This window comes from Astatotilapia calliptera, unplaced genomic scaffold (assembly GCF_900246225.1).
Source record: "Astatotilapia calliptera unplaced genomic scaffold, fAstCal1.2 U_scaffold_61, whole genome shotgun sequence".
Taxonomy (NCBI): Eukaryota; Metazoa; Chordata; class Actinopteri; order Cichliformes; family Cichlidae; genus Astatotilapia; species Astatotilapia calliptera.
In genome coordinates, this window is record NW_020535802.1 from 13,071 (window position 1) to 37,144 (window position 24,074).

Sequence of the window (24,074 nt, forward strand, 5' to 3'; positions counted from 1 at the left end):
CTAAAACACTGTTAAAAGTGTAGCTGGTGACAGAAAAATGGGGTATTTTAAAACTACACCACCACCATTGCTGCTTGTGATTTGATCTGCATTCTGGGATAACTGGCTGCCCCAAGTCTACACAAGCAATCGATTTTCTAGGATCGACCTGTTTTGACTTACTTTGCACGGCAACCAATCAAATGTTAGAGAAGCTGCATGGGCAGCGTTAACCCCGCCCCCTGAGTTTGATGGGTGAGGCTGACAGATAAAATTATTTCATGACGAGAGCCAGGCGTCAGGACTGCCAAAATGAAATAAATAAATATATCATTAAATAATTAATTAAATGTGTCAATAATTAATTAAATGTGTCAATAATTAATTAAAATGTGAAATACATAAATAATTAATTAAATGTGTCAATAATTAATTAATTACATGTGTCAATAATTAATTAAAATGTGAAATACATAAATAATTAATTAAATGTGTCAATAATTAATTAATTACATGTGTCATAACTATTTATTTAATTAATTAATTCCAATTTTAATTAATTATTGCTACATTTAATTAATTATTTAATGGTGTATTTAATTAATTCATTATGGCAGTCCTGGCGTTCCATACTAATCAAACATGAAAACGGATAATCCAGCTGAAGCTTCAGACAGCCGTCAGACAGTGAAACACTGCCATCTGCTGGACGCGAATAACAAAGACGCTGCTTTGACGGGTGAGGGAGTTTCAACAAGTCTGCAACGACTCAAGCATCAAACTACAGAACTATTCTAGCGGACATGGTGCTCTAATGACTGCTTCATTAACGCAGCTCAGAAAGGATCAAACATATCAATAAATTATAAAACACAAAACGTCTCTTATTGCCCAGGGCTCAGGAAGTGAGTGTGTTCCTTATAGCCTATTAAACCTTAGCAGGTTATTTTGATGTGTTACAGATGAAACAGCTATCCAGTAACATTCAGCTACAAAAACGCTTTTTTATAATTACTTTTTTACAGCTTCGCACTTTTACACAAGTTTTATCATCAGTGTCACAATGGCTGCTGCTAAAATTGAGTACAAGATATTTGTTGGCCTGATTAAAAGGTCTTGATGCGTGCTCAATCATCAGGGAAGTAAATCTCCAAAAGTTGATTCTGTTCTTCTGGACGTAGCGTTTTCAGTCAGAGAAACCAGCCGACTGAAGGAACAATGGGCTGGGAGGTCAGTTCCTTAATCATGATTATGCAAATTCTCATGACCATTGATCAACAACCACTGATCAATGGTCCTGAGTACCATTCACAGAGAGTTGGAGAACGGCTGCAATCACAGCATTGTAAGATGGTGACAGATGTACCCTTAGGCCCCCTCCTTGATTCAGAGAGGGTCTTTCCCTTTTCACGTAAATGGCCTCCTTGACTCCGCCCTCAAACCAGCGTTCATTGCAGTTATTGTTGACAATCACATTGTGTCGTGTAACCATCCAGCTCACATATTCAATGTAAATGATTTGTTGAACTGAAGACATGATGAATGTTCCTGCATTAAAACACATCCAGCCTAGTGTTCTCACTCTCCCTAAATGGATCTGTTACATTAGTGATATATGGGAGTTGTGTTTCAGTCTTTTCCACATGAGGACATTTACATTTAGTTTTTGCTTTACTGATGAGTGGCTGGTTAACCTGCAGTGGTTGAAGTATGTGTCGGTCGTCTGGAAGAGTAGGTGTAGAAGACGTCTTTAATGAATGTAATGCTCTGAAGGTGTCAGTGATTACTGTGAATTCATTATAAAAGTGGATTTCAGTGAATAAAGTGAATAAAGACAGGCCCTCATGGTGACGCTCAGGTGTCCATAAAGTGTAACAGGAGAGCTTTGTCATACTTTCAGAGATTTTACATGAGCCAGTCTTTCAAAAATTACATAAATAAATAATTCATTCATTCATCCACAGGAAACACAATGCTCATATCTGAAAGTAAACTCTGATATATATCCCCGACTAGAGTTACTACTAAATAAAGGATCGCCCCAAAATGACTAAATATATAAAGACACTCTCCAGAAGAAGTTAAAGGGATTTTATTTATTGTACAAGCAATATCTTCATAAGAATTACAAATTCTGCAGACATATTACCTTCTTACTGAACCTGAACAACTCACACACAGACGTGTCTGCTGCTTATCTTTGTTCAAACATGATGTTTTATCTTCTCTTCAAAACACATTACTCATCTTTCTGGCATCGTGTTACATGAAAACACCTGCATTCTACCTGTGTCATTGTACCACAAAGACAATGATTGCAACACTGTGCTTGCAAAATAGAAGAAATAAGACGACCAGCAAATACATAAAAGATGGTAAAAGTGATTCCATCTTTGTGTCTCCTCCCATTGTTTCCCCAGTCTGTCTAGTTCCCATATTCCCAGGACACCGCTGGACAACAAGTGGGTATTCCAAGACTGAGAGACAGCCAGAGTTGGCAAAAGATCAGACATTCTCCACTTAAGTAGAAGTAAAAATACTATTGTTCCAGTGAAAGTTAAAGTACTGATTCAACTTCATTACTCAGCTAAAGCAAAAAAGTACAGGCTCGAAGCGCTTACAGAGAAAAGCATGCAACAGAATACAACAGAATGCTGATGGCGGCAGTAACACACACTTGGAGGAGAGGCTCCAGCCGTCCATTCCAGCCCTATCCCTAACATTAACTCTAACCATAACTTTAACCTTAACCCTATCAGGTCTTGTTTTACAAAGCGATTCATGATTAGAACAAAAAACACATTTACACATACCAATGATTTGTCACATAGCATCGTTACCTGTTGGGATGAGAACGTGTTGTTTCCAGAACACCACAAATTGGGGTGTCTGTAGCTCAGGTAGAGCAGGAAACCTACTAATCAGAAAGTTGCTGGTTCAATCCCCGCCTGCTCAAGCCTGCATGCATGCCAAATATCCTTGGGCAAGACGCTAACCCCAAGTTGCTCTCCGATGCATCCATCGGGAGGATGAATGCGTATTAATGTTAGATAGAAAGCACTTACAGAGAAAAAGCATAGAAAAAAGTGAGTGCATGAATGAGGCAAGTTGTAGAGAGTAGAAAGGTTTTATACAAGAACCAGTTCATTTACCGTTATATTTTAGTTTCATTTTCAGTTCTGTACTTTTTACATGTAATATTGATTCATTAGATTGACTACATGCATTAGACCTAACTTGCTGACAGCAAATTTAAACAACCGTAATAATTTATTTTCAGCGTCTGAAATATTTATTTAGTTTGTTTTTTGTTTTCTTTTTGGCTCCTGATATTAGTCAACTACTATTTGTCAATGTTGAACTAATAATGAATCTAAGAAAAGCTATTTGTCACGGTTGGCCAGCGTCAACCGTGGGGATGTGAGGAAGGAGGAGCCAGGCACGGAGCTCTGAATGCAAGCAGTGCGTTTATTTACAGTGAATGGAAAATAACAATAAATCCGCAGTGCGTTCCCGACTCCTGTGAAATGTCCTCTTCCCAGTGCTAGTGTTCCTTGTCTCCGCTCCTCAGTGTCTGAGCACCCCGTGCTCGCTGCCCTCTCGTCTCCACGCTTCTCCTGGGGAGATAACAAACAGGCAGCCGTAAGACACATACAATGCGGCAGACTATCCGTACTGACTGGCCGAGAGACTAACGTGAAGTCACGCAATGATCCAGCGTCAGAGAGAGCGCCACCGCATTCTCAAGTAGCTCCTCCGACAAGGCTTGATCAGCTGTGTGATGGTCTTCAAGTGTGGCCAACCACCTGGCAGGGCCACACCCACCAGGCCTGAAGGTGCCTGTAAACAGGTGCTCTCAGAAACTCCGGCATCCACACACACACACAGATATACCTGCAAGCAGGGAGAACGAGGGACAGCACACCAAAAACACACATGTCCATAACTGCTGGGTCGTTTAGACTCCTGAGCTGTGCACGAGGGGTCGAACACCCACTGGAAGGCCGGGCACTGGTTTTCAACCGTAATATACCTGATGTGCTCAGGTAACCTGTAGCGCCATGAAACCACTGTCACACCAGGGCGCATAAGAAATGATGCTTTAAGAGACTGATGGGATCGGGCAGCAGGGAAAACATCCACAAAATGCTACTTTCAGTTTGACTCCCTAAGACTACCTAAACTAAGTAGAGTCATTACATGCTTGTTAAAAGCAAACTCTCATATAGTTTTTAATGTGCTTCTTTCATTACAATGACTAGATAAAGAATGTGACCCTGTCTCTATTTAACACTGGCTACCCCAAAATGTTTCCAAACCTACAACTGTAACTTTCACTGAGAGATTTTTAGATACGGTTATTGAAGCTGTGGGGTTAATTTTTTAAGTAACATCTAAGGATGTGAATGCAGCCTATGATGACTTGAGACGCATTGAATCTCCAGATAGTGACACAAGACGAAGGATGGATACGTGTGAAGCCATAACAAAGACAATTATTGAATCTGTAAGAAAGTGTCCAAGCCCAAGTAATGCGGAGGTTCAAAGAGATGAAGAACTTTGGAAGGACACTGAGTCTTCATCTAAATCCGTAGCCTCAGATGTGAAAAGTCAAAGGGATGAAAAATGGAAAGAGACTGAGTCTATGCCTAAGTTAGAAGCCTCAGACAGGATGAGTGTTAAGTCACACCACACTAAGCTCTCTTCTCATTCGAGGGTTTCCTCTAGGCACTCCAGCCGGCTCTCGGCTAAAAGACAAGATGCAGCTGCTGAAGTTGCAGCAAATGAGGCTGCTCTCCAAGTTCTGCTTGAACAAGAAATCCATATGAAGGAAATTGAAAGGCAAGAAGCAGAAATAGCACAAAGACAAAAGGCTCTAGAAGCTAAGCGCAGAGAAGTAGAGCGACTTGAGACTGTAAAAAAGCTGAATGCAGCAAAGGCTCGACAGTGGGTGTATGAACAAAGTGAATGTTCAGATGAAGAAATATACAACCTACTTCACCACAGATCTGATAAAAATGAAGTCAAGTCTGAAAACAATGACCAGCATATGAAACGGTGTTCCTCGCCACGAAATGTGACACCGCACCAAGAGGTGAACACAGAAGATCTGGTCAAAGCATTTGCAGTGTCTCTTAATGCAAGTCGTCTTCCGGTACCAGAGCCAACAATATTCAGTGACGATCCTATCAGATATAATGATTGGAAAATTTCCTTTCAGACTCTGATTGACAGGAAAAATATACCAACTGAAGAGAAGACTTATTATCTGAGGAAATATGTAAGTGGACCTGCAAGGAAGGCAATAGAAGGCTACTTCCCGCTTGGCACAGAGTCTGCATACTATGCAGCATGGACAGTTCTCGAAGAGAGGTATGGAAATCCCTTCCTCGTAGCAAAGGCCTTCAGAGACAAACTTGACGCGTGGCCTAAGATAAGCTCTAAAGGCAGTATGGAACTTCAAGCATTTGCTGACTTCCTTTGCTGCTGTAAGACAGCCATGTCGCAAATGAAGGGGCTTGAAGTGCTCAATGACTGCAATGAAAACCAAAAAATGCTCGCAAAACTTCCAGATTGGCTTACTTCAAGGTGGAACAGAAAGGTTACAGAAGTGCAAGAAGAGACTCACACCTTTCCAAGCTTCAGCCAATTCGTAGATTTCATCTCACGGGAAGCCAAAATTGCCTGTAATCCCATAACATCTCTCTTTGCTCTGAAGCCAAGTGAAACTGAAGGGGCAAAAACAACAAGGAACAGAGGCAATGGAGCAATGGTGCTAGCAACTAACTCAAATGAAAGGACTGTTAGTGCTAGTTGTGTGTACTGTGAAAGGTCGAGTCACAGCCTACTTAAGTGTAGAAGGTTCATAAATGAGAGCATTGTTGAGAGACTAAAGTTTGTTCAAGACAAGAAGTTATGTTTTGGCTGTCTGAACTCTGGTCATCGCTCCAAGGATTGTGAAGGGAGAGAAACCTGTGACACATGTAATAAAAGACTGCTGCTGGGTCTCTGGGGGTTCTCTCAGCCTGGCTGGGGGGCTTCTTTGCCTCCCTCCTGCTGTGTGCCCAGCCTGGAGGCTGCGGTCTGTGACCGGCTCCCGGTGCAGACGGCTCCCTGTTATAGTGTTTCCTCACTTGGCTCATGCGAGTCCAGCCCAATTTTTACTCTTTAAGTGTGTGCGTGTGTGTATGTGTGTGTGTGTGTGTGTGTGTGTGTGGGGGGGGGGGGGGGGGGGGGGATATATGTGTATTGAGAGTGTGGGGAGTGAGTTGGAGGGTGGGGTGGGCTGCTTTTAACTATGTAAAGCACCTTGTGCTACATTTTTTTTTGTATGAAAAGTGCTTTATAAATAAAGATTGATTGATTGATTGATTGATGTCTACAGAACTCAAATAAAGGAAATGATCTCTCCCACAGAGGTCCTAAAGATGTTGAAGTCTGACTTTGTTGAGAAAGCACCAGAAGACACAAAGGTCTCTCAAGAAGATCTCAAATTTTTAACAAAGATGAAGGCCGGCATTAGGCACAAGGAGGATGGTCATTTTGAAATGCCACTCCCATTTAAGAGTGAAAGGCCGAACCTGCCAAACAACAAGGTATGTGCTATTCATCACCTCAAATGTTTAGAAAAAAGGCTCAAGAGTAACAAGCAGTACTACATGGACTATAAGAAATTCATGAATGACATCTTAGCCCATGGAGATGCTGAAAAGGTCACAGAGCAAGACATTGACAAGACACCAGTATGGTACATCCCACATCATGGTGTGTATCATCCACAAAAACCCGGAAAGATTCGTGTCGTCTTTGATGCCTCTGCCAAGTTCCAAGGCGCTTCCTTAAATGACCATCTCCTCACTGGTCCAGAGCTAACAAACACCTTGCTCGGAGTCTTGTGTCGCTTCCGAAGAGGCCCAGTGGCTTTCATGTGTGACATCGAACGCATGTTCCACCAATTCCATGTGCATGCTTGTGACCAAGATTACCTACGGTTCTTGTGGTGGGAGAACGGTGACCTTGAAACTCCATTCACTGTCTACAGGATGAAGGTACACCTATTTGGAGCAGCATCTTCTCCAGGTTGTGCCATCTTGCAGCTGAAGGGGAAGGAAGTTTTAATGAAGAAACCATCAAGTTCATCAAAACCAACTTCTATGTTGATGACGGACTAGCAAGTGTTGACACTGAAGATCAGGCAATACAGCTGGTTAATGAAGCACGGAAACTCTGCAGCATGGGCAAACTTCGGTTGCACAAGTTCATCTCAAACAGCACCAAAGTTCTAGCTTCACTTCCGAAAGAAGAATGCGCTGCAGCTCCCAAAGAGCTAGATATGGCACTCGGTGAAGTACACATGGAAAGAGCACTTGGCGTACAATGGTGTGTGGCATCAGATCAATTTCAGTTCAGAGTAGTTGTTAAGGACAAACCACTCACCAGAAGAGGAGTATTGGCCACAGTCGCCTCTGTGTTCGATCCACTTGGGTTTGTGTCACCTTTCATTCTGCTGGGAAAGCAGATTTTGCAACAAATGTGTCGAGATAAACTCAGCCAGGATGATAACTTACCTGACAGACTTCGACCTCAGTGGGAGTATTGGTTGCGTGACCTGGGAAACCTTGCAGACGTAAAGGTTCACAGATGCTACATTCCTTCGACCTTCAAGGCACAGCACTACGAACTTCATCATTTTTCTGATGCAAGTGCATCTGGATATGGAATGTGCACTTACCTCAGAGCAGTAAGCACAACTGGTGAAGTCCACTGCTCATTGGTGATGGGAAGATCAAGAGTTCCACCAACCAAAGTCACAACTATACCTCGGCTTGAGTTGTCGGCGGCCGTTGTTGCTGTGCGCACTGGTGACATGCTGAAAAAGGAATTGGAAATGGAAATTTCAGAAGAAAGGTATTGGACTGACTCGAAGGTGGTACTCGGATATGTCAGCAATGAAGCCAGAAGATTTCATGTGTTTGTTGCAAACCGAGTGGAACGCATCAAACAAAGCACAGATTCAACCCAATGGAGGTATGTAACTTCCGAAGATAATCCGGCGGACCACGCCTCAAGAGGTCTCACAGCAGAACAACTTGTAGCATCAAACTGGTTCAAAGGCCCAGACCTCCTTTGGCAGAAAGTCATACCCAGTGGGGAAATTAAGGAAAATCAACCAGTGACCCGGAGGTTAAGAAGGTTCAAGTCCACAAGATACAAGGGGAGGAACAAAGGTCACTGTTAGACCGCTTACACAAGTTTTCCGACTGGTCGAGGATGATTAAGGCAGTTGCTAGACTCAAGCGCTATGTGAAAGAAGCAAAGGATCACAAGAGTAGATCACACGACATCAGTAGCCTACAAGAGTGAAAGGAAGCAGAGTTAACAATCATAAAGATGGTTCAAGAAACAGCCTTTGCTCAGCAAATAAAAACCTTGCAACATCATGATGTGATGCAGATGAAAGACAAGGTTAGTAAGTTACACAAGTTATGTCCATTTCTTGATGACCAAGGCATTCTTCGGGTAGGCGGACGCTTAACACATGCAGCTTTGCACCCCAATGTCAAGCATCCCGCGATCCTGCCAAGAGACAGTCACGTGTCGGCATTACTGGTCAAACATTATCACGAGAAGACATACCATCAAGGACGAGGGATCACCATGAATGAACTTCGAGCTAACGGATTCTGGATTCTTGGATGCAGCAAGATCGTGTCATCTTACATCTATAAATGTGTAAAATGCAGAAGGTTCAGAAGGCGCACAGAGCAGCAGAAGATGGCAGACCTCCCAGAGGATCGGATGGAGACCACACCGCCATTCACCTACTGTGGGATGGACTGCTTTGGTCCTTTTTATGTCAAAGAAGGCCGCAAGGAGCTAAAGCGTTATGGCTTGCTAATCACTTGCATGTGCTCCAGAGCAGTGCATCTTGAAATGCTTGACGATCTCTCTACAGATTCCCTCATCAACTCATTACGTGCATTCATGGCCATCAGAGGTACAGTTCGTCAGATAAGATGTGATCAAGGCACGAATTTTGTCGGCACTAGAAATGAGTTTATTGGAGCATTTAAGGAAATGGATCAAGCCAAGCTAGGGAAACTGGACTGTGAGTTTCTCATGTACACCCCAGCATCTAGTCATATGGGTTGTGTCTGGGAAAGACAAATTCGCACCATAAGAAGTGTTCTCATGTCCATTCTGGAACAATCAGCCAAACAACTCGACAGCTCCTCTCTGAGGACATTCCTGTATGAAGTCATGGCAGTGATTAATAGCAGACCATTGACTACTGACCAACTATGTGATCCATCAAACCCAGAACCTTTAACACCGAATCACATACTAACCATGGAGTCAACAATCATCTCTCCACCTCCAGGAAGGTTTGTGAAAGAAGATCTTTATCTCCGTAAGAGGTGGCGTCGTGTTGAACTACTTGCCAACACTTTCTGGACAAGGTGGAAAAAGGAGTATTTGTTAAATCTTCAAGGCAGACAGAAGTGGACCAAAGAGCACAGAAATGCTAAGATCAATGATGTTGTTCTCCTGAAGGATGAGATAACTCCACGCAACCAGTGGAAGTTGGCAAGGATCATTGAAGTGTAAATAAATAAATAAATAGTTATGACACATGTAATTAATTAATTATTGACACATGTAATTAATTAATTATTGACACATGTAATTAATTAATTATTGACACGTTTAATTAATTAATTAATTATTGACACATTTAATTAATTATTTATGTATTTCACATTTTAATTAATTATTGACACATTTAATTAATTATTGACACATTTAATTAATTATTTAATGATATATTTATTTATTTCATTTTGGCAGTCCTGGCGCCTGGCTCTCATCTTGAAATAATTTTATCTGTCAGCCTCACCCATCAAACTCAGGGGGCGGGGTTAACGCTGCCCATGCAGCTTCTCTAACATTTGATTGGTTGCCGTGCAAAGTAAGTCAAAACAGGTCGATCCTAGATAATCGATTGCTTGTGTAGACTTGGGGCAGCCAGTTATCCCAGAATGCAGATCAAATCACAGGCAGCAATGGTGGTGGTGTAGTTTTAAAATACCCCGTTTTTCTGTCACCAACTACACTTTTAACAGTGTTTTAGCCGCGAATGTCGCGCCGTATGTCTGGTCAGGTTGTCAACATAGAACATGTTTGCAAAAGTGCTCAGATGTTTTCAGAGATTTCACTAGCTCTGCTAACAGTTAGCATGCAGAGTGCACCCAGGGGGTACGTTAACCGGTTTGTTTACATATTCCACTCTCCGTGTTCCACATGTTGCATTCGCAGATTCTCATTTTCACCGAACGATCGTCTCTTTCCGCCTGGTCTTGTGTCTCTGTGCTTCTGTAACATAAAGAACGAGCTGACATTTTTCTCACGAAACCAGCGATCAGCTCAACAGACCCTCAGTTTACCTGCATGCATCCTCCTCCTCATCTGTCAGCTGTTTAACACCTGCTGCTAATTCAAGAAACACGCCTACGTTACCTGGTGATAGTCACAGTTTAACTGGGCAGCCGGTGCTCGATATAAAGCAATGTCAGCGCATTTTTCTGCACAAGATAAGTAAATATAGTGTTTTCCCCGAGCGCAGAGCTGCTGGAGCTTGTTTCCTTACAGAGCACTTTATAGGCGAACCAGCTTCATCAGCGGCTGATGTCCAATCACCGGCACACAGCTTTCAAACCTCAGCTGAGTTTTAGCTCTCAGTGGTTAAACGCTGGACTTCATTCACTCAGGTTCTGTCTGTCGGGTCACGTTTACTTCGCTGTTTTATTTACAACTGAGCAAATCGGTTTGGCTGAGGTTAAAGTTACGTTTCATAACTGCATAGTTTCACAGACGTTTAATGGTTCACTGGCACATGTGTTAGACTTAACTATTCGCTTTTCTTTATCTGGTGTGTTTTGGATTTAACAGTGAATTTTGAGATTAAACTGACTTTTAAAATGTTTTTATACAAAGAGGAAAGAGAAGGCGCATTTCCACCGAGAGGAGCAGGGTTTGCAACAGCATGTTCATTATGAAGTCTGCAACCTGGACAGAAATATTATATCATCTGTTTTTTAATAGTTATTCAACTGTATTCTAAGCACCAGCTGTCTGTCAGAATGTGATTTTTTTTTCTCTCTCTGTTGGCAGAGGTATAAAAATGCGCAGGAAAATCTGACGTGCATGGCAAACTTCACCGACAATATTTAGGGAGGAATAAACACACATCAAACATAAATGAACCATTTGTCTGTCTCCATAATTGAGAGTATTTTCTCTTCTTATGTCAAAAACTCTCTCTCTCTCTCTTTTTTTTTTTTTTTTTGCTTTTTCGGTCATGTTATGTTTACCTGTCAAAGGCTTGTTACAAACTATGAAACACATCGTGCAGACTTCTGAATGTTAGAAGAAAACTAATACTGCTCATGAAGGAGACTAAAGGCAGGAAGGTGTCCTTTAAAACTAAACATGTTAATAGGACCTCCCTGTTTATATCATAGTTTATGATATAGCACGTGTATTTCAGTAATAGCCTGCTGATTTCAGTGTAGTGGTGAACAGTCGCACAGCTCACGTGGGCGTTATCTGTGATACTCCTTAACTATAATTTATCCAAGTTAACTTCAGTTAACCATTCAGACGGTTCTTTTGCAATGAAAAACATAAACACCCATGCTGCCGGTAGGTTTCCTCAGTGCCAGCTGTTAGCATTATAGCTGCTTATGCAGTAACCATGGTAACCACGGACTCTGAGCGGCTGGATCGACGGAGGTCAGACAACAATTTTACATGTATGATCTTAAAACAGGACACAGCCACTATACGTGCTGGCCTCATATCAAATGTGAAGGCAGACTGAGTCTATGTTTGACGTTTGTTTATATCTAATCTTCCTTTTGAAACATTTAAACAGCAGCGAGTCTGCAGCTGAGGGAATACAAACTCAAATTGTCGGAACAGGTTTGCTCGTTTCTTGGATTCATTTGGTGTTTTATTAAATGTATAATTGTTATTCTAATCTGCTGCTGAGTCTCTTACACTTTTCTTTATGCTGTATATTTTCACGTCTCTGGAATAGTTGGCAGTTAGATAGTCAGCTGGGAAACTTTGTGTTAACTCATGGAGCTGAGGATATCGTGGATGTGCTGACCTCGCTCCGTGGTGTACAGGGTGAGGTCAGCATGATTAATATTCACAATAAAAATATTAGCCGAACATCATGAAGTCTGTATGTGTTTCATAGTGTCAAAAAACCTTTGTACAGTTAAAGCCAGCAGTTACTACATGACAGAAACACCAACGTTATCTCTTTTATGCGTTTATACACAGGTCACGCTGATTACTGAACAAAAACCCAAAGATCAGATGTCAAACAGATTTATTTGCTCTCTCTCCTCCTTAAACATGTTTTTAATGTTAGTTATAATTCAGAATTGGCGACTGAAACACGTAGGACACATAAGAACATCAGGAAATAAAAACACGATAAATATAACCTCAGTAAAAGAAGTCAGCGGGGGTTACTACAGCTGTGTACCGGGGCCTGCGCTTTGTCGGTGGGATTGCTTGCGAGGCGAGCGGGTCTATCCCACGCTTTGCCGTGAGACTGGGCAGACATCTCCGAAATCATCGAAGCACTTTTGCAAAGAGGCTGTATCTTGACAAACCGACCAGACATCTGAAGATTAAACCACTACATTCTCGGCTAAAAAAACATTAAAATGGTATTTAGTGACACACAAACAGGGTTTTTCAAAGTTCAGTTCTGTTAGCTTCCACATGCCGGTTGTTGTGTGCTAGAAACAATGGCCACCAGGCCAAAGCAATGGTTTTGACTCGATCAGCGTTAACCCCGCCCCCTGAGTTTGATGGGTCAGGCTGACAGATAAAATTATTTCAAGATGAGAGCCAGGCGCCAGGACTGCCAAAATGAAATAAATAAATATATCATTAAATAATTAATTAAATGTGTCAATAATTAATTAAATGTGTCAATAATTAATTAAAATGTGAAATACATAAATAATTAATTAAATGTGTCAATAATTAATTAATTAAATGTGTCAATAATTAATTAATTACATGTGTCAATAATTAATTAATTAAATGTGTCAATAATTAATTAAAATGTGAAATACATAAATAATTAATTAAATGTGTCAATAATTAATTAATTACATGTGTCATAACTATTTATTTAATTAATTAATTCCAATTTTAATTAATTATTGCCACATTTAATTAATTATTTAATGGTGTATTTAATTAATTCATTATGGCAGTCCTGGCACTCCATACCGCCTTGCCATAATGGTCTATTTGATTCACCTTTTATTATGTATTTTATTTTCACTTGCTGAATACGGGACAGACTTGACTGGGGGAAAGAAGGGGAGAAAGAAAGAGGGAAAGAGAAACAGCTGAGAAGAGGGACGGGGGAGAAGGGCAAAAAACAAAAACCAACAGAATGGGCAGAAAAAAAAAGAAAAAAGAAAAAGAAAATGCATATATCGATCACCTGGATCACCTGTTGAGAAAGAAAAAAGAAAACAAGCAGAAGAGAACAAGAGTAATAGAATAAACAACATCACAATGATATATGGGAATATGACAGTAAATACTAAATATTAAACATTATTGTGCAGCACATAAGATCAACAGAACACAGTGTGCTTTGAGGTAGGAGCCAAAAAGGGTGTAGTTTGTGGGTGTGATCACCCGTGTGTACACCTGTGAGCATGGACGCGCTTGTTTTTAAAAGGTTCCTTCATGTAATGATCTGCTAGAGGGTGTGGGGGGGCCACAGCCCCGTCCTCCAGGGCATGAAGCAGGTATGGAGGAGATCAAAACTCCAGACATCCAGAGGCCCTCAGAACACAAGAGACCAAGGAAGACCAACAGAGGGGCAGCTGCGCCACTGTCCCAGTAAGAGCTGAGGAGAGTCCCAGATGAGGGTTCACTCAGCAGCCGCGGAGCAGAAGCCAGGGGGAGTTGCAGTGACGTGCCCGTGAGCTCCGCCGGCAGCCAGCTGTGCCTGAGTGACCGAGCCCCAGGCCGAGAGGCCGGGGGCACCCCACCTCCGAAGTGGCCCGAGCGAGCCCCAGTTCCCGACAAGCGGCCGCCAAGGAGTGAGCCGGTGTGTACCCGGACGCCCATCCCCAGACACAAAGAATCACCAACGCACCGATGTCTGAGGGAGTCCGCCACTGGCAGGGGAAGTGGTGGTGGTGGGAGATAGGCCTCCAAACCTTGGAGGGCCTGAGATGTCCCCAGAGAGGTGGCGTCTGATACCCAACCTGACATATAGACAGAGACATACAGGCACACACAGACACAAACATCCATTCCCCCCCTCATGCTCTCATATGCGCTTACTCCACACTCAACCGACATGGAGACAGACATAAAGAGACGCTGTACACACGATCACACTCCCCAAGCGTACTCTACAAACCGGGTCTAGGTACCCTTGCCCCTGGAGGGGGGAACTGCACCCAGACCCAGGTGGTGTTACCCTTTTCCCTGCGGTGGGGAGAGGCAGACCGCCCCGACTCCGCAGCAGCAGGGAGGCCCCACACCCCAGACCGCAGTCGGACGGCCAACTCCTCCTAGCCCCCCCGCTCCAGCAGGCCGCAGAGAACGGGGGTGAGAGAAGACTCCAAACCTCCCTCCACCCGCTCATTGTAGTGTTCATGCATGTGTGTTCTAAGGTGCATTTAAAACCCAGGAGGGCATGGAGCTACCTGCCAGAGAGCAGCAGGTAAGCGCATAGTCCCTCCTGCTAGCCCTCAATGTCTACGTGTATTTAAAATTGAGAGGTGGGCAACGACGCCAGGGGTGAGGTGTACACCCTGATGGTAATTTGGACTCCGTGTGTCGTGCCCACCCCCAAGATCCCATATGTATGTGTAATGAGAGTGTGAGTAATGTGAATGTCTAAGTTGTGGGATAAAATTGAGGCAGAGGCAGCCAGAAGGGGACAGAGAGCGGGGGGGGGGGGGGGGGGGGGGTAGCCTCCTCTGCACCCTGGTGACATACCCCTACTCCAAGGCCCTGCATGTGTGGGTGGTTGTGGTGGAGCGGGAAGAGGGAGGCAGCTGGAGATGGGGAGGGAAGGAAGGGAGGGGCAAGTGACCCTCCCTGGGGCCAGCTCCCCCGCTGACCCCAGTAGGCACCCCCATACTCCGCGACCCGCCAGGGAAAGGGGGCCCAGGCCCATCCAGACCGGGGCCCAGCGCAGCAGCGCCCCCCGGCCCCACAGAGCCCGGGACAGTCCACCCAACCCCACCACAGAGAAAACTGCACCCACCCCACCATCCACTCATCTTCCAGACTACATAAGACAATAGACGCCCAGGCTGAGATCTTCCTCCACCTCTCCTGTATCTCCCCCTCCTGCAGAGAGAGTTCCTGAAGAGCGGAAAGCTCCTGCGAGATGTCACAATCTCCCCCACCAGTTGAAGAGCCCCCCAGGTGGCTCGACGCACCGGCGGCACCCTGCACCAGGGCTGTGCCCCCATGCACCCACGCGCCCACAACCCCGGCAACACACCAACCAGGACCCAAGCTCCCAAGGCCAGGCCAGGGCCCCAGCCCAGAGACGGAGCGCCCCCAGAACCTCACGCCCATCCCGGACCCACCCAGGGGCAGCCAGGCTACCAGGTCAGTAACCCACGTCCGTCAGCACAGACCCTCCCCTAGCCCCGCTGCACGCAGCCACGAGGAAACAGTCACCCGAGAGCCAACAGAGCCCCTAACCGGACATGACCGCTACCCCGGATTGAGCCCCCCAAGGAAGATGCCCCTGGGGAACCCCCCGACGCCCTAGGCCTGTCCTTACCCCCACACCAATCACAACAGTGAAGGCGGGACCAAACTATGACCCCCCACCCCCACTAGGTGATGGAGCTGATCAAAGGAGCCCAGAGCAATTGATCTGGTGTGGTGGCAGAGGCTGTATCAAGACTAATGTAATCTAATAGATAATTTCTATATTGGTTAGAATTAAGATTATTTTTATTTTTCCAGTTCATGAGGACTGTTTTCTTGGCTATGCATAGGGCAGTGAAGATCATATGGGCTATATTCTTTTCTGAAGTGATATTATCTAAGCTGCCCAACAAACACACCAAGGGGAAGTTGGAATGTTACATTTCAGACACTTTGATAAGTCTTCACATATCTCACGCCAAAACTTCTGAACTGGTGGACAGAACCAAAGAGCGTGGATATAATTGTCCGGTGAATTGGTTTGGCAGTGTGAGCAGTTGTTGGTAGACGTAAAGCCCATCTTGAACATCCGATGACCTGTATAGTGCATTCTATGTAATATTTTGTATTGAATTAATTGAAGACTGGGATTTCTGATTAGATGAAAGGTTTTTAAGCAAGTCTGAGACCAGAAGTTTTGGTCTAAGTTAACTGATAAATCCGCTTCCCATTTTGCAATAGGAAGTGATATTGATTCATCTGTTTTAGAAAGCATTCTATATATTTTGGATAGTAATTTGGGGGTTTTAAGAGTAAGAAATTGAACCACACTTGGTGGTGTTTGTAGTTCAACTTGACCCGGTTTAAATTTCTTTTTTACTATGGATTTAATTTGTTGATTCTAAAAATCTTTTCTTGTTGATCCCATATTGTGTAACTAGTCTGTCAAATGAAATAAATTCTGTTCCTTCTAGTATATGTTCTAAATATTTGATTCCTTTACCACTCCAATCTGAAAAGTTTATCATATTATTGTTTTGTAATATGTCAGGGTTGTTCCAGATAGGTGTACGATTCATGGGATTAATGAAGATGCCGTCAATTTTAGAAACTCCCACCATGCTGTCAGAGAAGAGCTGATGTCGATGCTTTTAAAGCATTCATGTCGTTGGATGTTTGAGCTGATAAATGGTAGGTCTGAAATCTCTAAATTATTGCAAAGTGCTTGTTCTACACGACGTGCTTCCTTTTCAGATGCTCATGCATCGCCGTCATACTGTCATGCAAGGCAAGTTCCATTTTGCAGATTTTGCATTGGACCTTCTTTTCTTTTGTTTTGTCAAAATGCTCCCAGACTTTTGAGTTCCGTTGCCGAGTAGCCATGATAACGGAGACAGCTTCTGTACACCGTTATAAGCGTGCCACAAAACCAACCAATCACAGACTCGGATGCAAAAATTCTGATTGGCTGTTTTGGTCTCCAATCAGCTTGCTAGCTACTGTAGCTAAGCCCAGGCAAATATCCCAGAATGCATTTCATCCACAACTCAAATTGAGGCAGTGGTGGAGGAACGCAGAATTTGAAATATACATATTTCTTTCTGGGTCACAAAATAAAAGATATTTTCAGGATAGATTGTTGCTGTCAGGACATCACATATTTGCAAAAGTGCTCTAACATTTTCAAAGATGCCTGTTACCCACCAGCTGACCTCACAGCTGGACTGGCCATCGGGCATACTGGGCATTTGACACAAAGCTGGAGTTATTCTGTCTTTGCTGCACAGCTGCCTCTTCTCTCCTCCTCTCCCCCTCCTTCTCCTGTTGCCACTTCAATCATGAAACTGATAAATGATCAGCTGATCGGCTTTTCTTTCGCAAGTCCTGTCGGTCTTGTTTGTTTATCACCCACTTTGCGCCAAAAAGAGGAAACAAGCAGATGTCACGATGAACAACAGCAGCGTTTAAGCTTGATCAGCTGTTGTTAGAATTTATTTAATATTAATTTCTAGTATCAGCTGATGTTTGTTGGAGCCACAGCTGTAAAAGCTGCTGGTCATGATATCGGGTTGGATATGTGGTGAGAGGGAAACATGAAGATGAAACCAGGAGATGTCCTTAAGTGGTCATCTGGTGTAAACTGTATAGAAATCATACATATATACAAACGAGACAGTGTACATCACTGTCACAACAGTGTTTGTGAAGCAGTATGTTTAAGATACATTGACAGTCTCATGACGACATGATTCAGATATAAGACGCAAATCAAGTCAATCAGACGAATGTAACATTTGTGTTAAATACTTTTGAATTTCACCCAAAACACCCTTTTTTAAAATTAAATATGTCATTTTGCATCTCACTCTCCTACCTGTGTGATCTGAGTCTGTGTGCATTCGTGTGTGTGCGCGCTGCGTGGTGACGTACGCGCGTGCATGTGTGCCCCGGTCACAGCTCGCTTCAGCAGCAGAGTGAAGCTGACCCCCCACCCACTTGAAACATAAAGGCAAATAGGCGGAGCGGTTAGTGCTACGTTTGTGCAGATTTGTGCAGGTAAAATTAGTGTTTGTGCTGCTACGGTTTCCGAGATATTAAACTTTATTTTATAGGTCATTCAAAGGTCACCATCCCCCCAGACTGCTCCAAAACGGGCCAAAATGGTCTACTTTTTTAGTGCTACGTTTGTGCTGATTTGTGCAGGTAAAATTAGCGTTTGTGCTGCTATGATTTGAGATATCCTGTTATGGTTTACTGCTGAAAAATGTCTTTTTCAAATGACCTTTCACTTTGTGTGTTCACTTGTTCAATAAAGTTCTGTTAAAAAAACCCTCTTGTTGTATTTAATCAGCTAAATTTGTAATGAGTGTATTTTGTTTTTTAACTTCAATTTCTTTACTTCAATCACTTTTTGTTCATAAAACCACGATGCAAATGCTTGAGTATTTATTTTTTTTTAGAGTGGATTAAAAAAACTTTATTGAAAACTACATTTGAACATTTTACACTCCCATGAACACTTTTTGAGAAACGAACAAGCTAGCAGTCTTTTGCATCAAATACACATTTTCTGGCAGAAAAAACTATTATTTGGCATTACTGTGTCTGAAGGATTCTTAGAACAGCGTTCATCTGATTTCTGAACAAGGTAAGCTTACATTTAAAATACTGAGGTTTTAGTTACTGAGTTAATACATGATATAGCTAACTATCTGGATCAAAAGGATTTTTTTTCAATGTTAAACATTTTCAAAAATGTCCAAGAAAAAAGTTTCTAAAGCACTTTAAAACATGTAGCACACTGGACTAAAGTGCTGTACAGTACATGGGTTAAATACTCAGACTCAATTTAATAAACTCACAAATTCAATAGCTCCATCTTAAAAACAATAATTCCACAAAATATGAAAGTGTAGATTGGTGGAGAACTTGGGGGAGGGGTTGCTCCTGGCTGTGTATATAGTTCAGAAATCACATTTTGCTCCATCATAATCATAGTGTGTTTTATTTTAGATGCCTCGAAAGCCATCTGTAGACAAGGTTTCCATTTTTGCAGTTCTTTGCAATTCAAAAGAGGCCATAGTCCAAAATGGCAAAATAGCCACTCCAGCTGCATCAGTCTGGAAAGAGCTGAGTCAGCAGCTAGAAGACAAGATGTCAGCAAAGGCCCTGTACACTTTTGTGAAGCTAAATAGACACAACATCTGGTCAGCTTTGGAAATCAGTGATCAGGAAAGTAATAGTGAAGGAGAGTTAGATTCACATTGCATTTCTCCTGGACAAGAAAACTGTCAAGCTTTTGAACTAGAAGTCCCTTTTGAGGACTGGGTTAAATTTATTCCTGAAAAGGTTGAATACAATGACAAGTTTTCTCCTACCCTAAAAAGGGAATACACAATTTTGAAACCTGGCACTTGGACTCATATCATCAACGATCTTATATGGAAGAAGATCAAAAATACATGTACACTTGTGTTCCGTAGAGCAAAGGTCCATCCAACTGTCAACAATAATTATCTGGACATCAGAGGCGACTGTAAGGAGTGTCATGGCCAGTTAGAAATGTCATGTGACAGACAGCCAGCAATTAATAGTCCAATGGTGCTCCAGTGTTTCATGAGAAATACAGATTTCTCCCTGCACACTGGCCACTCCAAGCGGTTCATGTCTGGAAACCTGCGTGAACAGATCGCTAAAGAGCTGTGTGAGGGCAGAATGGAACCGGCTGTATGGAGGTCAGCGAGGGCAGCAGATCTGATGGATGTTGGAGATCCTGAGCCAAGCCACCTTCCAAATTTGGCCACTCTGCGAAAAGCCAAACAAGAGAGATAAGACTTGGAATTAGGAGATAAGGACCCCATTGCATCTCTGCAATTGTTAAAATATAGTGTTCCTCACAGTGGTAGCATCCGAGATATTGGACTGGACAAGTTTTTCTGTCACTACTGGAGTCAAACACAGATGCATGTTTATAAGACATTGTCAAAAAAATCTCCCCCAACTGTGTGTTTTGATGCAACCGGTTCAGTTGTGAAAAAACTGCTGAGACCAAATGGCAAATCTGGCCATATATTCCTTTATCAAGGTATTCTGAAAGAAAACAATTGCCCCAGTGTCCCAGTGGTGCAAATGCTGTCAGAGAAACATGATGTTAATGCCATCGCAAACTGGTTGACAGAATGGATTTGTGCAGGTGCACCTGTGCCAAAGTATGCTGTGAGTGACTTTTCTCTGGCAATTCTGGGAGCTCTGGTCAAGGCTTTCACTCCTCATCCTGATCTGAAGTCCTACCTTAATGAATGCTTTCATGTCCTTCTTGGAACCCAGTCTGCCAAACTCCCCCCTTGTTATATCAGGGTTGATGTTGCGCACTGCATCAAGATGATATGCCAGTGGGATTGCCTGAAGAAGAAAACACATCGTGTTAAAGATTTCTTTGTCAGGTCATTAGCAAAACCTCTTCAGTCTCAATGTTTGGACCATGCAAAACAGCTCCTACATGCTATCACTGTTGTGGCCCTCAGTGAGGCAGAAGGTGATGACAGTTCTGGAGCACCTCTTCCTTCAGAAAGGTGCAAGAAATACTTGAAAGCCCAAATTTCTCAAGACTCCATCATCATTCCAGATGAACAGACGGAGGAAAGTGAGAGAGTGGATTCAGTGGATGAGATCCAGACTGACCTACGACAGTGGGTAACAGAAATATGTGAGGAGAGCAGGTCACTTGCTGCAGCAAATGGGGATAGAGATAATATTCACTTTCTCCCTGAGATTATTCCTCATATAATAAGACTGGCAAGTTACTTGCCACTCTGGACAGGAATAATGGTCCCTCTCTTCCAAAGCACCAGCATCACAGCAAGTTCAGCCACTGTTGAAGCTGATTTCAAAAACATAAAACATGGCCTTTTCAAACATGACAACTTGCCTCTTCGAGTCGATCGCTTCATTGCTCGTCATCTTTCCTTCATCGAGGGAAATATGCGGATTTGTTCTGCAAAAGAAAAGGTCAAAGATGAGGCAACGGTGGGATCACTGAAAGTCACAGATGCCAATTCTGGATCCATGACGACTCACAATGCAGAAGACAAAATAAAAATGGATGCTCACCCATTTGTGGGATCTGATGCTACCACAAACATTTTTCCGGCTGATGGGGATGCAGTTGAGAACTGGAGGGGCCTAGCTGTTCCACCCAAAAAAAGGAAGAGGACTTCCTACCTCTCTTCATGTACAGAATGGCTCCATGCAGATGAAACTTTTGGGGCCAAAAGAGTGAAAGTGGGATTATTAAAAAATGGAAACCTCCATCAGCCTATTAGATTAGGGGAATCGACAATCTCTGTGCTCAATACCTGTGCATTTGATGCATTTTTTCAGTGCTTATGTTGTGCCTTCTGTGACAGCTCCACATTTCAAAATGCTGTTCTGAAAGACAGTGAAAACCCAGTCCTGCAGCTGGTGAAAGCCATTGCCACAGATGGTGTGACCCAACAAACCTACAGAAGGAGAGCAGAGCTGCTTAGTGTAATGTTTGAAGCTGTCTCGTTGAGGTCTGCTGCGATCCAAATCGATGCTCAGTGCAATATCTCCGCTGTAATTGCTAAGACAATGAGGAACATCTCAAGTGTTTATTTTACCAAACACTGCTCTTCACAGCACTGCTACCTCAGCAAAGGGATGACAAGGGAAGTGCCATTTGTTTCTCCTGCCATCTCTGTCCTCAAAGAGTCTGGTATGGCTCATCTTGGCACGGCTGTGGAAGCAGGACTTGGCCTACCTGAGTCTACCTGCCTCAGGCCACTCTCCAATCCATCTCTGTGTCCATCAGAATTCAAAACAGAAGACAGCACCACAGGAAATGAGCTCTGTGCAGGGACAGTTACTCACAGCTACAACATTGGAGATATCGTGTGGATTGATACTGACCTTGCAAATCAAACAGAATTTCCACTGAATGAATTTCCCTCCAACCTGGTTCTCCAAGGAAAGTCGTTCACTTTGAGGGCATTAATTGCTTTCCATGGAAAGATGACCACTGATGGTTTGGGGCATTACACTGCATACTGCAGGAGAGCTCCATGTGTGTGGGAGTGCTATGATGACCTGGGAAATGGAGTGACAGGAGCATCTGAAAAGAAAAAAATACAACCCCATGCTGTGTTATACACAGTATAATGAGTGCTGCCTGCATTTTTCTGTTTTATTTGGTTCATTACAGTTACATGTGTTCAAATGGCTAGTGTGTGTTATCAGTAAGTTCAGTTTTGCACATAAAGTTAAAGTTCTAAATTAAAAATCTTTTAACACTCTTTTCTTTGTCAGTCTGATGTATATTTGCTTTTACACACCAAGTCACCTTCACCCATAGCCTTGAAAGTAACCGTTCCATTTTTCTGTCAATAATTTTCCAGTATTTCTTTTGTGTTTACCTGGTGGCTTAAGTCAGGGGTCAGCATCCTTTTCATTTCAAAGGGCCCCTTTCCCCCCTGCTGCTACAAAACCTGTCTAGAGCCTAAAAAAAGAAACAGCCTATAAATATCTAGAAAATGAGTTGTTATATCGTGTAAGCTATGGAAATGTAAATAAAAATGTTTATTTTTAGATTTGATAAGACAATGAATCATCAAAGCTTTATAACGGAAAAAAGTATTTGTTAAAATGAAGCCAGCTACGAGCATCCTTTCCATAATAATTGAAAATTAGGAAAGATGGGCAACCAACTTGAAAATTACAGTAAACAGATTTGAACCTAAGAAACATTAAATCACTTTTAAAAGCCTTGTACATTCAATGAATAGTCAATGCAGATATTTCATAAAAAAAACAAACTGTTAACAGAACCCTTTCTTGTTGTCTTTATAATAAAAAAATGACTTACTTGGTCTTATAAGAGCCACAGTGGAGGGGCCGGAGAGCCACATGTTGCTTTAGAGCCGCAGGTTGAAGATCCCTCGCCTAAGTGCTGTGGAATATTCCGTTTTCTACACGTAGGTAACAACCTATCAAAGCAAACACTTCATTTTTTCTGAGACAGCTACATTAATAATAATGAACATATATAATTCAAAACAAAATCATAGAGGCCAACTGGGTATGTAAAAAATAATAATAATTTAGGTATACGTGAATCACTTCACATGAAACTCAGTTTTGCCACAGAAAAAATAAAAACTTTAGCCTACCTTGTGTACGTTTCTGCACTAGTAACAAAAGAAATATCGACCTTTCCGCTGAATAAATTGTGTTACTAAAGTGTAAACTAATAAAAGTTAATATGCAGCAAGCCTAGAAAAAGTGCAAAACTCCACAGCTGCTGAAACTCACTGCCACAGACACTGGTGTTATACAGCGTAGGCCGTAATAATTAAAATCATTATATCTCAGATACTGTAGCAGCACAAACGCTAATTTTACCTGCACAAATCTGCACAAACGTAGCACTAACCGCTCCGCCTATTTGCCTTTACGTTTCAAGTGGGTGGGGGGTAAGTCACTGCCACGTTGCTCAGTTTGTTCAGACCCCAAGCTGCAATGTGAATACAGCCGAACCGCCGCATTTTTGTTTGTCGTTAAGAGACTCATTCGGGATAAGTTTTGTGGAGGACAGAGTTTGCTAATATACGTTTTTAATGAGTTTTAGCCGAGAACGCAGCTGAAATGCTAGCATGCTAAGTTAGCCTGAACGTTAGAGGCTTGTGAGCGTATTCGCTGCAGTTTTTTTAACAGCGTGCACTCTTTTTTCCTTCGTCAGGTGAGGTGTACTGGCAGGCGCGTGACGCACACAGAACAGACACTTATTTCTGTGTTGCAGGTATGGAGATGTTCTTATGTTTTGGAGATGCAGTCTTTCATTCATTGTT

At 42.7% G+C, this 24,074-nt stretch overlaps 2 long non-coding RNA genes across 4 annotated transcripts; both read right to left on the reverse strand.

The window, feature by feature from the left end:
- Window positions 1-19,004: 19,004 nt before the first annotated feature.
- Window positions 19,005-21,436, reverse strand: LOC113018332 (uncharacterized). Its single transcript, XR_003271768.1, has 4 exons — window positions 21,322-21,436; window positions 20,711-21,205; window positions 20,503-20,613; window positions 19,005-20,016 (listed from the first exon to the last, which is right to left on the reverse strand). It is a non-coding gene; the product is annotated as an uncharacterized LOC113018332 (long non-coding RNA).
- An 11-nt stretch (window positions 21,437-21,447) lies between these two features.
- On the reverse strand, window positions 21,448-23,930 carry LOC113018333 (uncharacterized). Of its 3 annotated transcripts, XR_003271770.1 has the most exons (6): window positions 23,093-23,927; window positions 22,644-22,726; window positions 22,141-22,342; window positions 21,880-22,029; window positions 21,567-21,710; window positions 21,448-21,469 (listed from the first exon to the last, which is right to left on the reverse strand). It is a non-coding gene; the product is annotated as an uncharacterized LOC113018333 (long non-coding RNA). The 3 variants fall into 3 exon arrangements; XR_003271769.1 differs by having other exon boundaries at window positions 21,567-22,029; window positions 23,093-23,930; XR_003271771.1 differs by lacking the exon at window positions 22,644-22,726 and having other exon boundaries at window positions 21,567-22,029; window positions 23,093-23,930.
- Window positions 23,931-24,074: the final 144 nt, after the last annotated feature.